Below are 16358 nucleotides of genomic sequence, written 5' to 3' on the forward strand. Positions count from 1 at the left end.
GAAATCCATAAGTGGCTGACTACTTTGTTAAATGACAGGAGTATGGAGCAAGGTGGTTGTCCTGTCAAGGATACTGCATTCCTAATTCTATGGCTTCGTGTGGGTAGCCCCACTGGCATGAACAGCGCATAAAATTTATAACAGTTTAACTCTAGATGGTGTGTGGGCTGAAGGGGAGAAGCCCGTTCGGACATCGAGGGGAAGAAAGAGAATAGCCCTGAGAGGACAGATTAGTTGCTCCAATCAACAGCTAATCTACATCCTAACATCCAAGACGATCTTGAGTTCATTCGTAAGTCACGTTTATCGGAAGCCTGTTGAATGCTGTGTAAGATTTGAGGTTTTCACAGCGGTGAGTATGAAGATTTCTGTCTTCTGGGTTGTTGCGCTGTGTAGTCTGGTTGATGTTAACCAACGTTTTAGAGGTAATCGTAATCAGGGCGATTCTTAGTATGAAGATTTCTGTCTACTGGGTTGTTGCGCTGTGTAGTCTGGTAGATGTTAACCAACGTTTCAGAGGTCATACTGCCTCCGTCATCAGGGCGATTCTTAGTATAAAGATTTCTGTCTACTGGGTTGTTGCGCTCTGTAGTCTGGTAGATGTTTACCAACGTTTCAGAGGTCATACTGCCTCCGTCATCAGGGTGACCTCAGAAACGTTGGTAAACAGACTACACAGCGCAACAACCCAGAAGACAGAAATCTTCATACTCTGATGACGGAGGCAGTATGACCTCTGAAACGTTGGTTAACATCGACCAGACTACACAGCGCAACAACCCAGAAGACAGAAATCTTCATATTCATCGCCCTGATGACGGAGGCAGTATGACCTCTGAAACGTTGGTTAACATCGACCAGACTACACAGCGCAACAACCCAGAAGACAGAAATCTTCCTGTTGAATGCTCTTAAACACGTGTATATACAATATCATGCATACACGTGCAACACCGCCAACTACTCTCAGAGAATGAAGCTACATACTTTACAGCAAAATGCTGATAAGATTATGTGCACTAGAAGCCTAATGAGAATATTTGGATTCAAGACACGTGCAAAAGAAGCCGAATGCAGAAAATTGTATAACAAGAAGCATATAACTTATATGCTTCGCATTTGTCTTTTGCAACGACCGGACAAACGGAAAGAATAAATGCAGCGTGCATGGGCAAAATAAGAAATACGTACAAAATGCATGTTAGAAACCCTCGCTGAAAAAATAATATTTAGGAGCAGACTTGAGGAGGATGATATAAAATTGAACTTCGGAAAACAGATAATGAAGATGTAAAACATGGTGATTAGACTCAGGATTTGATCTAATTGGAACACTTTCTTCAGAAAGTGATTTTCAAGATGTGTTATGAAACTAAAATGTACTGCTAAAGAGTCGATTATATTTTCACAATTTAAAAATTTTATTTTAAGGGTCGCTAAGACACGGTTTCTTTTTAAACGGTGAAGAAAACGAAGCTGGTTAAAAAATGCCAGAATGTCTAAGATCGAATTTATCGAGAATAAAGGTCCACTATCTACAAAAAAACACCACTTATACTTAATAAACAGCAATAACACAACCACTCCTTCATGTTCCTCGCTTTCGATTTCCGCCCTGTGCGCATCACTTGTCTTAACGAGTGCGGTAGAACGTTCAAGAACCCTGAGTTCATCACGTCCGTCAACTGTCTTCCTGTCTAAATATTTAATGGTTCGTTGGGCAGAACGAAATTGATTGGGAAGCTAAAGTTTCTACACACATGAGGCAAACGGCCACATGTTTATGATAGCGCCATGTTTCTTGAGCAAATATTTTTGGTACGTTTAATTTTTCTCCGTATCAACTCAATACAACCTTCACTCTACGTGAAGCTAACATAACAATTTTCCAAAAATTGCTTCCCGTACTAAAAATCCTGGTTCGTGGCAGAGGCAGTACATAGGTCCCGGTTAAGTCACATAATTTTTACTTGAAACTTTGTAACTAACTTCATGCAGCAGAGGCCTTCAGAAGGCAATAATCGCTCTAATATCCAGGAAACTCCCTGCCATTTTTGGAAACCGAAGATCCATTACCATGTTCACAGGCAGTCACTTTCCTAAGCCAGATAAATCCACTCGACCTCGCGCCGTATTTGTCTAAGATCAATCTTGATTAATACCCTCCCTTCCACGCCTATATTTCGCAATTGGTCTCCTCCCGAAACATTCTCCAAATAAAATTCTTTAGCCCATTTGTGCTACGTTCCCCACCCATCAAGCCTTTCACATAGGCCTATATGCTACTGATCACTTAAATGTGATTTATATGAAGAAGTGTACAGGTACACCTCGGATCTGTGATGGAGGTTCCTGGTTAACACCACGCTCCAGTTGCTCTGACCCTGGAAATAGGGCCCCGGTACCCATTTAATAAGAACATGATTGAACCCCACAGCTGAAATAGGTGCAGTTTTGGGGATAATGCAGTCCCAGCCAGCATACGAGCCACTTTGGTCCAGCCCGTAACCACTCATATTAACAATGTCATCATTTCAGAAACACACGCGGTAAATAAAAACTTAAAATTATTTTGAGATATTGTTTGGATCGTATATATGCCACCACTCGAATTCAAGCGATCGACTTTAATGCTATAAATAGAACATATTCGCCAACACACGGCAAGATGAGACTGGTCTTACAGAGAAGGGGTGGTAAAACGATACTATCCAAAACGTCCCTTTGTTATTGTTCCATTTCCTATGAACTAAGGAAGCATGTGTGAACAGTAGATTCTAGCCTGAATTGCACCACAACATTACAGACCACCCAGCGAGCATAAAATTATAAAACCAAGTCTTCCACCCCCACCCCTCCTAAACCTAGAGCCAGTGGCGTATCAAAACCCTTGTACTTCCCTCCATGTGGACACCACACGACACGGTTCCGAATGGAATACTAAAGACGAAGCTCTGAATGGAATTTCTCTCTGCGTATTTATATTCAGATATGGGATAGTATATGAAAATAGTTGGTCTCGTTTAATCAACAAAAAGGGCAAGAAAAAACAAAAATAATAACAATTACCCACAAATATAAATATGCCATTTACTGACTTGTAACTACAAACTGAAGACCCGGTTCATACCGAATCTCTGTCTCAATTCTTACCCTAAGGCAGGACTTAATATCTCCTGGCTTGCTTTATATGATTCGTAGAATAATGCAAGTGTTAATTTAGGTTAAGGCAGATATTGTTAATCAAGCCGTTGTTTATTAACTTTCAATTAATCCAATGTAATTTTAATTTGCTCCTAACAGACCATTCATATTATATCAGATCTATACAAGCAACACCTTTTTAACTCTTAGTATTTATTTCCTAGTAGATAACTGAATCAAATCTAAAAAGGTAAACTTATTTAAATGACAAATCTGATGATCTACTACAAAAACACAGACAGTGCAACCGTGAATCTAATTGAGAGGAGGGGCGTTCTACTCTTCCAAATGAGGTGACACTCTGAGGAAAAAAAACTCACTGTAATATTTGAAACTGTGATCAGTGTCTTCCATAGAAATGAGTATGTTAAAAATAGTTAAAACAAAAGGTAATGTACTATGTTAGTCGGTACACAACCTATTAACTTACTTTCCGAATATAGATCACAGGCTATCTCTTCGTACAGATTTGAGTAATTGTAATTTTGCCTGAATGTGAAATACACGTTTCGCATAAAACGTCTATCTGCCATGCAGACTGCACGCTTTTAGATGTGACAGATAACTCCTGAATCATGAAACAGTGGAGAAAGCTTCATGGCACACTGCGCAACGAAATATGATTAACAGAGCAAATTAAAAATGTTGCACGAGAACAAAACAAAGGCACAGCCATTTTAAAATAGTCCTAAAAGAAAGACACTTGCTTGCTACTGCAATAAAACAGGCAGAGGAAAGTGGGGTGGGAGGGGGCTGTGAGTTTACCATTCCTTTCTTTAACTATGCTGTTTCAACTGCAAATGTCGGAGACTATGAATGGCGAGTTTCTAAACTGTATATAAGTGACACTCCCGAATTTCGACAAATGGCCGATTCATTCAGCACGAAGTTTTAAACACAAAATGTTATAAAAATTCGTCCACCCAAATCTTTGTTATCATATTCTTATCAGCGCTCAAAACACTGCAGTCAGGAGCGCCCGACCGGTATGCCACCCACATGACTGAAAGCCAAGAGACAAAGTGATTCAGACGACGCCTGCTGCGTAGAAAAGTTCCCACTGGCACGACGCAAACTAATCACGGCCGATGAACCTAATTAGCTGTCAACTGGTGCAGGGGTCAATGTGTTAAATCCGAAACGTCCCAAATGAGCTTCACACAGATGAGAATTAGGCCTACCTATCCTCCCACAGACAGTAGGACCGTTGTAAAGCCTTTAAGGCTCACTGGTTTATACGAGTCACTGGCTAAACCAATACTGACTTCACCCAACAGAGCGGTTGTGGGACCTTGTACTCTGACCAGTGCATAAGTGACACATAGCTCACTAGCTTTCTTTCTTCTCTGTTACCTACTTTCTATTTGCTTATTTATATATTTTCTTCCTATTTTCCTACTTTCGTTCCCTCCTACTCTGTCAAACAGTTTTGTCCGTCTCCCCACAATATTCTTTCTTCTTTCCCTCTTCTCTTTTTCTCCGCGTATTCTCGTCTGTTCTTTCAATGTACTGATCTTATCACTTGTACATCTTCTTTGTCCCACGGAAATGCTCTCACATCTATGAGGATGTGGGGCCTAATGTTAGCACGATTGTAATTTCTGACCCAGTGATGATTAGTTATTTTATTATGTAACGAAGCTATATCAATTACTAAATTTAAGCAGCGTAGAGTGGGAGATGTTAGGCTGTAAGTGATCACGGAAAAAGTCGGTTTACGTTTTGTTAACTTCACAAGCAGAGCGTCGTCGCACACATGAAGTTCTAAATATTACAATGGATACATATGAGACAGCATCCTCACGCAGTGTAGAGGCATTATTTATCTAAAGAGACAAAAGAAAACCACGAAAAGGCTCGGTCAGTGTAGCCGGTTAAGTGCCGAGAGTTTCCTTACTCTTTGAATGTTAGCAGCGCTAACAAGCGGAAGAAATATTGATCTTCGGACAACGAAACGTGTTGCATAACAAAATGACTTTAATTTATAAAATGTTTAATGGTTCTAGTAAATGATCCAATTTATCCAAACTTTAAAACAGCAGCAAATTTATTTTCTGTTCTATTACAATTACGGTACAATCTACGTGTTTCCTTTCTGTCTCTTTCATTTGAAGGTGAATAAATACCACACCGCGTACTATACAGTGTAAAACAAACATAATGAATCCATCGGAAAACAAATATCGAGGTTATCCCTATGCAGCGAAGTAGTAACTATCTACATATTCTGTTCCACACGTCAATAACCCTACGAATAAACTACAAAGCGAAATAGTGGATTACATTTCATTTACACAATAAACATCGCCTATTTATCTTTATGGACGTTCAAAACAATGTTTAGTATGCTCCTGGAGATAGGAACCGAATTTCATGTAGAGATTTCGACTTCAAATGCACCAAAATAAATCTATGAAGTCATTTTGATGCTCCCATTAATCTAATATCTGTTACAGTATTCTGTAATAACTGATTACATATGTGCTACAGGCTCATCCTTGATTTAATCAGCCTCCAAGTAGTATAGCAATCGATAATAAAAAAATAACCTAGATTTGAAAGTAAAAGCAAGTTTTGTGTTTTCATAATGATCTTATTTTCGAGCCGTTTTAGCTTAAAAAAGCTACAATTGGCAGGAGTAGACCTACGTCGAGTAAAGCCATTCCCCATTCGTTTAATGTGTGCGTCTCAACTTCATGAGGACATGAAAAGTTCTTTGTGATATCGCGAACCGATTAATTAACAAAACCTTTACAAACAATCAAAAAGTCAGACATAACCGATTAACTCTAAAATAAAGGCTATTCTATAAGGCCTATACCCTACATGTTCCGTCACGAACTCAGAGCAGCATCAGGGGTACAACAACATTCATTAAAACCAGAGAATCTTATAAGTATGTCGTAATTATATTTAAAAAAACCAGACTTCAAACATTTTAATTTTAATCGATGTTCTTGACTAGGCCGTCTTGTCTTGCTGGCACCTTGTTCCACCTGCATAATGACCTGTTGTAAGATAATCAATTTCTCGTCTTCACCGGTGAGAAGATTCCTATTTCATAATTTACACTTTTTCTTTCGCGAAAATGTCACTCTTACTTCTCTCTTTTAAAATTGGAAATTAATACAACGGCTGCAAAAATTATGTTACTAAATACATTATACCTGTGTTTCTCGTGTCTATAAAATCTATTCCGGCAGTGCATCGAACAGAAAATTCACAATTTCTGAACTGAACATGTTTTGTTTCAAAGGCCTCCAACCTATCTTCACTTCCTAATATCTGCGAGTATATATACCAGTCTTGTATTCACGGCTTATGTCATTGTACGTCCAAGTGGCGGCAATCGGAATTGCGTGATCCGGCAAGCCGGTGTAGGCGGGGTCGAGGAACGTGCAGACACAGAATCGAGAGGCGGTGCCTGCCCCCGGCGGCAGTATGAGTAGACTCAATGGCGCTACGCTATACGTTTGCCATACATTCATATCCGCGTTCAGGAACATTACAAAGCACAGTGTTTGGCAATCATAGAGTTTCCGCCTTACAAAAAACCCCGGGCAATGATTCACCTACGAGAAATGTAATCACGTACGGTATTTCCTTTACGTCACTAGTCCAACTACCTCTGCAACAGGCGTCTAGATTCATCCTGTTTCGACAACATCAGATCTTCACAACTGTGTAAACTAGCAGGCTTTTCTTTAAATATAATTTGGTTCAATGCTCTGCTCTTTTAAGGTTCGGTGATTTCTTTTAGTTAAGAAAAGGCATTGACTTTTAGAGGCTTTTTCGCTACAAAAAAAGTGTATTTTATTGCAAGTTGCTTTAGGACTGTTTTAACACATTTGGTACTGACCTGAAAGAGGAATGGTTATAAAGGTTTGTAATAATGATTTAATATTATCATGAGAGTACTTTATTAGCAAATTGCCAACTGACCAGATCAAACACGTTTACGACGATTAGGAGTCTGGCCCTAAATTAGCCTAAAAGAAAAAGGAAAGAGCATTTAACGGGAGAAGTCAGATCCGACAGTTAAAGACAGAGGCACTATTCCTCATGATAACCCCAGCAAATTCCTACAGCAGCTACCAGTCGCTCAGCTGGTGAAGAAATTTCTCGCCTTTATGCTACAAGAAGGTGGTTTACCGTCTTCATGTTCTAAGCCAGATATTTTATTCCACTTGAAGCAAAATGCACTTAATTTACTTAATATCGAAAGACAGATGTGTTTCAGTATCCTTTGGACCACTACTGTTGCCACTTTCAATAGTTCACTCACATATCAGAAGAATCTGATTCCCTGCGTACATTAAAATGACAAAGTCTGCATCTGCGGTAGATTTAATTTGCTCGTTGTCTATGAAAGTCGTACGCCTTACGCGTATGAGAACAGAACGAAGAACGAAGAGATATTAACATTGATCTTCATCGGAGTCGACAACTATACACGCCAGGAAACCGTTCCTAGTTGTTCTGACGCCGGACAGTCCGACTTCACAAAGCCTGCATTCGAAGACCTTACGTAACCTGAGAACATCAAGGATGAGGCGACATTTCAGACACAATCTTGCACGCGGCGTCCAAATGACGGCTCTCATACAAGGACTTCGATTACGATAATAATGACAATTCAACTCAATTAAGTCTTTTGTTATTAGTGTGTTGAAGCACTAGCCACATGGCAATTTACAGATAAAACACAGGACCGTAAAAGCGTACAGAGTACAGCTTTACTGCGGGGGGGACGGAGGAGACCAAGATATACAAGTCTGTTGAGTAACAAACTGACTGCATGAGCACCAAAACCTCGTCTAAACGTGCGGGAAATCACCGCCTCTGCCAAGAATCGAACCCCAGTCGTCTAGACAGTGGCCAATCACTTTATGTACTGCGGTAACTCAAATAATTCAATTCTTTATTATTAGCGTGCTGTATCAACAGCCATAATAATAATAATTTTAGTCGTATTTGACATGACGAGTTGCTTAATCAGTCAAAGTGGTCGAGAAATAACACAGTGTTCTTTTATTTTGACTTTCATAAAACGCTACAAATGATCCACGACAGCTCGACTAGTAAACCCTAAGGATGAATGAATATCGGCTGGACAACCAGAGTTCTTTTCCAGGCTGGGTCGGGATTCTTACCATCGACATCGTCCAGACTAGCTGCACGGTCTAACCTTATACCCAATACACAACGAAGAACTTTTTCACTCGAGTAAAGCATAAGACGCCTGAAAGCGGCCAATCCTCTTCATCCAAATATTTAATCGAAATCATCACATAGTTTCGGATAAGAAACATGCATACAGATCTCCCCATTATGTGTTCATTTCATGCACTTCGTCTAAATAATGCATAAACACGACATAAGGACGGAAGATAGACCCTGCGTGTTTCTTTCTAACTTCATGTAAAGAACGCGTAGAGAATCCGCGATTAAGATAAATGGACTGACACGTAACGACCCCAAAATATGCCTTTTATTTCCACCCCGAGTCGACAAAACCGACCACATCACGGGGGCGGTTGCCTTCAGAGTTAACGATGTTCATGGTTGGTTCTCACGTCCTTCTGCCTTCATAAACGAGACAACAAGGAACTTGGCTGTTGCGGCTAGGAATAAATCTCAAAACGTTATAAAGTGGGGTCTCCCCGTCGCACCGCGGGCTTCCTCTCATCTTTCGGCGTCTTTCAACCCAAATTCATCTCACTTCACAGGGTTAATTAAGTGGCAGGTGGTGTGCGAAGCCTGACACACCTCAGACACTAATTAGCAGTCTCTTTTCTCTGTCTTCCCCTCCACCCCCACCCCCACCCCCAAAATCCGAGTACATGAGTCACTGTGAGATGACCGAACTGCATGGAGTCAGAAATATCCATATAAAATAATATCTTAAAACGGCGGTAACAATTAAAAATTGCATTCACAAAGAAATTAAGATGAGGATGAACTGAGGAAATACTTGCTACAATTTAAAAAGCCTGTCATTCCGTTCGCTATAAATAAAAAGCAAAGACTAAAATATATACGGTTACTAACATGAACGGAAGAGCACAGACTGAGGGTGTTTTAAAGCAGGGTGCTGAGAATAATATTTGGAACTAAGAATGACGAAGTGGCATGAGGCTGTACCATCCCCCCAAAACAAAATTCGACGAAGAGTAGAAATTTGAAGCTCTCTACGGCAGTGTCGCCAGCTTCTTCTTCTCTCTTACATCTAAATATTCTTTTCATCAATGTATAATGAATGTTGTGAATTAAAAATAACGCAACCACGTACAAGACCACAAGGCATCACAACCTATAAGACCACGACAAACGAAGTTTTCATAAAACACGTTTTCCTTTAAATACGTGTCGGAAGTACGAAGTTAATTGTCCTCCTATACCCCTGTATGAGATTTCAGTGACGGCCGTGAGTTGGTTGATGACTGGGTGCTACATGAACTAGGTATCCGGGGCTCAATGTGTTAAAATAGTTTGGGTTATGTATTTGTGTATTGATTGAAATACTACTTCCAGTGAACGACTACAGTTATACCCAAGAGATGGCAGTGCTCTTCAATGAAGTTGCCGACTATGTGGAATGTCCAGGAAGTTCGTGTTCTTATATCCCTTAACGTCCTCTTTGAGAAGCTAACAGTAGCTCAGCTAATCAAAAAATTCCCCAACTTTTATGGGACCAAAAAGTTCATTACCTTGTTCAAAACATCCAGTTTTATAGCCTATTCTTCTTAAACCAAAAAAGAAAAACCAGCACGGAAATAGTTGTAACAAAAGAAACGACATACTAAGTTCGTTTCTAAAACATAGAAGGTATTACACAGGCAACGAGAAATACAAATCGAAAATTCCGATCCTGAAATGCAAAAATTAGGTCACATTACATTAACCAGCGCGATAAACTTTTAAGACCTTACGTTTTCTGACAGTGACTTAGAGGAAATCAAAGTCAAGTTCATACCAAAATTGAACATATTCAATGCAATTTATGCTTAAAAGTACGTAGGTGTGAAAGGATTCAGGGACATACATGGTTAAATAAGTTATAAACTACAAAGTGAAAATATTTTCCAAAACGTAATACATGGTCACAGGGCTAATCTGAACATGGTACCCACAGCAGTAAAACCAGAAATAATACGATAGGCTGGACATGTATGACAGACGGAGAGACAAGAAACGTACAAATAATTTAGTGGAAACATCTTAGAAGACGACCAATTATAAAACTATGACAGCGACAAGATGATAACATTAAAATGGATCTTAAGAAAGGTACTGTCAATGTACATTTGAATACGTGTCGAAAACAATAGCAGAAATTTCTGTCAGTAGCGTTAAACATTTCTATTATGAAACAATATTTTTTAAGAATTAGTCAAGTAAGGAAACAAAGTAAGAAGAAAGTTGAAAAGTACAACATTTCACAAATAAGCTCGTTGATCATAACATTAATTCTGAGGTGACTTTAAAGTACTCTACCACGAAAGCCGATCGGTGTTCTGACCACAGTGAGTGTACGTACAAACCTTCTCCATAGTTCTAAAAGTGCTTCAGTTTCAACCAAAGAACAGAGTGTAATTGCATGCAGTGTCAACATAAAATAAATCGATACTTACTCAAAGAGTTCGATAAATGGACATGACTGTGACAATCTTCAGTTGCATGTCTCTTCATCTCGAGCCGTGCACCTGTAAAACACACACACAAACACAATCATCATTAAGTCACTGTTGACACAAAATGCAGGACGTTCATCGACCACTGTCCATTAGCACTGTCGTGTTCACAACAGGGCTGCCAACAGAAAACTGAATTCCCAATGTCTACCCAATTAATTAAATGAACTGGCCAGCGTCCATCTTGAGAAGTTGATCGTCCTCAAGAAATGTCTTGCATTCCACGGAACCAATGCTTACAAAGGTCTGCCATTAGACCTTACATTATCCAGTCCACGCTCACACATCGTATTTTTTTAAAAGCCATTTTAATACAGCACTCCATCTACGCTTTATCTCCCAAGTGCACTCTTTCCTTATCGTATCCAAACTAAATGCTCATACTAATTTCTGGTCTCTCTCTTTCTCCAATACGGGCCTCATATTCTGGCCATTGGACTTGTTTAATTGAATTCAAATTAACAGATCGAAACATAAACAGACGGTGCTAATTAGAGCTCTACATTATGACAATTAATAAACGTGGATTTAAACGGAAAGACATATTGGATACAATAATAGGCTATATTTGTGCAATCTAACAGCCGCAAAACATATCAGGTTCAATCGAAACCTTTCAATGGATTAAAATGAATATACCTAAAACAGTACTGATGTGGTCTAAACTAAAATATGGCAAGTTTCAATCATGTTTAATACAATTTACATGTGTAAATTCATACGAAAACCTGTAATAAAACTCCTGCACGTAAGCATTCATTTAGGCATATTTACGTTTAAGTAAACAGGTCTTTAAAATGATCCAAACTAAACGTAAATCAAAACGGCTCGACAAAATTTTAAGTAATCCTGTATTACCGAGTCTGACCGAAATCGACCATGGTGTAAGAACCGTGTTACATACGGACGACGTGACGAAACTAAATAGATGGTTTTAGACGGGTTTTTTTGTTTTTCGAAACACAACAAATAAACAGCTTGGAAGACGGCGAGGAAGACAAGCAGAGTGAAAAAGTACGAAGCTTAATCTCCTATATAGGCTGGCTACTGATTACGATCCGGCCTCATATTGAAACACACTTCTCTTCCTTCAACTGCTTCCATCCATCTGTTAGCTCGCCTCAAGGGAATTGAAGACAGATTCCGTTGCCGTTCAAATAATCCATCTCTCCGGTGAAGCACAAACTGGTTGCATACAATCCCATGTTCATCTCATCACCATTTAATTCCAAAACCCTTGTACCCAGCACACAAGAATTACACTCACAAATCTACATTCCAGTTCCAAGCATCTCCAGTCTGGAATTGCTCTCATTACTACAAACGGCGATCCACAAAAGAAGACTCACAGCACAAGAAACGAAATAGTTTCTGTGAGCCAAGACAATTGTGCCAAGCAGTCTGGTGCAACGGCCATGTTCCACATTGTATTCGGGAGTGGTGCCAGGTTCGAATCTCGGCTATCCTTACTGAAGGTTTTGCGTGGTTTTCCTCGGTTTCCCCAGACACTCCATGAGACACACTTAAAAACAACCCAATTCATTCCACATTCAAACTTCCTATTTAAGGTACACTTTAATATTACCATTCAATTTACACGTATGACTTTAAAAGTCTCTTTACTTCACGATCTTCGACCAAAATGTATTGGTCACCTCATATACGCTACAGTTAAAGTCCTATGGTGCTGGGGGACAGTCAAAGGGGCCTGTTAGAGGCCAAAACCCATAGCAATAACACAATTATAAGTCTCGCAGTGATAAAATCAAGCTATTAAGTAGACACCTATGTCAGTAACCTACCCATTTGCAGTCGATTTTTACGACAAACGTTCAATATTAAGTAATGTTAACGGTAATCCTTAAACAGCTTCTAAAACTGTCATAAAAACTAAATGCTCGTGTAAAATTTAATCTATTTAGTGTAGACAGTTTGCACTTTCTTTCAGTTTCAATCGACGTGTACTTGGTACAATATGTGTAATGAGCATATTAATCCAGCTAGACTGCAGCTTCCAGTGTCATCAACAGGACTTAGATACGTTTCCTATGCAGCGTTTGTGTGAAATACATACAAAGAATGCATAATGGACACACAAGAACATTCGACGGCGAAATTTACATCCAGAACTAACCAATGTCATTTTATAATAATACTGTGTGGATTAAAAATTTGAGAGACCAAGTTTCAGACGCACAGAAAACGATAAGTAAATTTATAGTCTGTATATTTTAGTCCACCACGCGAAGAAATTCGAAGACCAAGTTTATGCAAAAACAGTAGTCCTGGGGAGGGGGATTAGTACTGAAGGTTTTTCTTTTAATAAAACAGACAAATCGATTGCAGAATAGCAAACCGACATCTCAATTTAGTGCCAGAAAATAAATTAAAACATTTCTTTTACTGTAGAAACAGAAGCTTTACTGCAGAGCCCTTCCATGCAATAAAACCTAAAGCATCGTTCGGTCTGCCCTTTTCGCAATGGAATGCGCTTTACCTAGGCATATAAAACGCCCTCAGGCTGCCACGTTCACTGTTGTTTCCAAAGCAATCCATTAGATTACACAAATAATTGAAGAGGAAGTGATGCACTGTGGCCCCCCCCCCTCCCCGCAATCCCCCTACATTAGCCATCGGGTAGGCTAAAACCACGGTCTCCGAGAATTAAGCCGAACATTCTTTTTAAAAAAAGTTCTGCAGATTTGCCCCTTGTTCTACACTGCTTTATAATTCTTATGTGTTTTCTTCCATTACTTTTTCCTTGTTGAATGGTGAGTTATTTAATGGTTCACACACAAGAAATGTACCGCCACGGTGGTCTAGCGGTTAGAACGCTGGCCTTGTAGTCCTGGGGTCTCGGGTTCGATTCCCGGCGGTGCCCGAATTTATAACTTGTGTTGGGCAAGGCCGTGGTCTAGGCAACACGGAGATTTCCTCCGGGGGCTTCCCCGGTTTCTCCGTGGCATCCCAACAATTACTCCATTCACACACAGAAGAAGGCAATGGCAAACCACTTCTGGATCATCTGCCAAGAACGTATATGAACAGGTCCCCGTCCGAGAAAAGGATGGAAGGATCCTGTTCATATGGACCTGTCGTCAGACAGAACACTAATAATAATAATAATAATAATAATAATAATGACTTATGAGTTATGACGGCAACACGCCTGAAGTTTTTGGCTGCTTGTGGACCAATTAAACAATTCATAATAATAATAATAATAATAATAAACAAAACAAATGCGTTGGACTACACGTCCGTGCTGCCAAACGCGTGTATAAATGTAAAGTCAAAAGGTTTTTTTTTCGATTCAGAATACGTCATTTCATTTGACACTGACTTCATCGGACTACAGCGACACCGAAAGCTCTTTCGTATCAGAAAGGAAACGCATAAAAATTTAGCATTCAGTGAGGGTATGCTTTTAAACCCGGCAACAAGAAAGCTAATGAAGAATAAAAACTTGGTGTCAAGTAGGAAACGCTGGAAGACAGCCAGGAGGTGACGTGAAGAGAGCTACTGTCCTCCTTCAGCTGTCCTCGAGGGAGCACCATTGCTACTTGTAACACCGTGTCTATTCCCACCTCGCCTTCGCTACCATGGCTTTTCGATTCCTCTAACAGAATGTTCACAGTATTTGCTAGTGATCTAGGGGCCTCTAGACGGGGCGTGTAGTACTCACATCAGAAATGCATACATTTTGGTTCTGAAATACGTAAATACATCTTCGATGTTTGCCTTCTGCTTTGTGACGTGGTGTGGACTTGTAGGTAGATACGGACGTTTCGGAGCAGCATATTGACTCCAACATCATCTCAGCCCTGATGATGGACGCAGTATGTTCATCCGAAACTTTGGTATGTACTTACAAGTCTACACGGAGTCACAACCCAGAAGACCACTATCAACATCTACACCGTCTCGATGACCGGAAATCTTACAAGAAAAGAGAACTCTTGGGAGACCCTGAGGTACAATGGAGTACAACAGGCCTGTTACAGAAATATGCTGTGAAACCAAGGATTGGATTTAACTGGCTCAGGAGTGGGTCCAACTGTGGCTTTTATGAACAGACTTCTGAACCTTAAGGTTCCGTAACGGCAATCCTTAGAATCCTTAGGATCATGGAAGGTGGCGTGTTGTGGAATTAGTGGATCGAACCTTCGAGTTCTGCCCCCAGAGTTTCAGAACATAAATTTATCAAAATATAAAGGCTCACATTTGATGAAGTCCAGGCTAAATACTCAACTCAGACGTCAACATCGGTAAACAACCTCAGCGCTGAATCTAGTTTGTTGAACAACGCATACAACGTGAGCCCGGGAAGAGAGGATTTTAACATCGCTTCCACATCAAAGTTTCATGCTACTGATAGCAGCATTAAATAAATGGCACATAAAAGAGTCGCTTTTCTAGAAATGCCATTACATTGATGTGCTTTTACAAGATACTAAACCGCACAACTTCCCATGTCATTTCAATAACTGTTCCACCTTTTGGGAAGAAAATATTCTGGCTCACGAAGCTGCAGACATCACATCAAAACACTACTTATAAGAACACTTTATTGACTTCACAATCTGAAAAGCTTCCGCTTCGAACAAATCCGCATGATTTCCTGCCTAAAAATAATGGCACAGCATCTTAATGTGAAGCTGAAACAATTCATTTCGAGCTACCCCAAACTACCCTTGTTAAGACAGAATGTGTAACTGGCAAGATTACGGTCTGCTAGGATAAAATACTGTGATAGTAAAGTGTGGAACAGAGGCGATGGGAGGGTTTATCTCAATCAGTGTCAGGCTCCTTGCTGTCAAATCACATCATCAGAACCTGTTAGGGCGCAACGCACTGCGGTCCAGAAGTTCGCAGGCAATCTCAAGAAGTGGGAGTTAAAAGTGGGAACCTAGTAGAGATAACGTACTTCTTGTCGTTCACGATCACTTCCCATCATGTCTACCGAGCTCTAAGTAACGACAGTACGAAACTATACGGCCACATCAAACCACAAAACTTTGCGGGAGAAAAAACATATAAAGCAACTTGTTTTGAAAGCTTCCATCTGTTATGAAGGAAGTACAAAAGTAGTAAATCCAAAGAAGTTAAAAGATGTGACCTCTTTGAAGTACACATATTTTAAAAAATAAATTATCTGCGTTGCTAAAAAAATCACTCGCTTATATCAAATAAATAATTGTCGTTGCAAAGCCACAAACGTTACAATTTACATTAATAGGTCTACAGACAAATCTAATTTCTTGAAATTTAGTTACGCTTTAAATAACCTCCAAAAACGTTTAAAATAAATTCTGTAGATTTTTTTTTTTGAAATCTATATCTAATGTTGCTTACGAAATAGCTGTACGATTAACCGCTCTTTGAAAAAAAAAGTTCTACTTGAGTTTCATTCGGCAGACACATAATCCGAAAATAAAATTTAACTGGCAAGTAACAGTG

The 16358-nt window shown here is 39.7% G+C and overlaps 1 protein-coding gene across 3 annotated transcripts in view; it reads right to left on the bottom strand.

Annotated features, from left to right (window-relative positions):
- LOC110829534 (protein Fe65 homolog) overlaps nucleotides 1–16358 on the bottom strand; it is a 106590-nt gene that overhangs the window by 62842 nt on the left and 27390 nt on the right. For all 3 annotated transcript variants that reach the window (XM_087353994.1, XM_087353990.1, XM_087353991.1), the window contains one exon: nucleotides 10839–10910. The gene's annotated coding sequence lies outside the window, so the exon portion shown is untranslated. The remainder of the gene's footprint in view (nucleotides 1–10838; nucleotides 10911–16358) is intronic.

The sequence above is a fragment of the Zootermopsis nevadensis genome, unplaced genomic scaffold, assembly GCF_977971745.1.
Source record: "Zootermopsis nevadensis isolate Lab colony 2312 unplaced genomic scaffold, Znev_1.0 Znev_ptg000022l, whole genome shotgun sequence".
NCBI lineage: Eukaryota > Metazoa > Arthropoda > Insecta > Blattodea > Termopsidae > Zootermopsis > Zootermopsis nevadensis.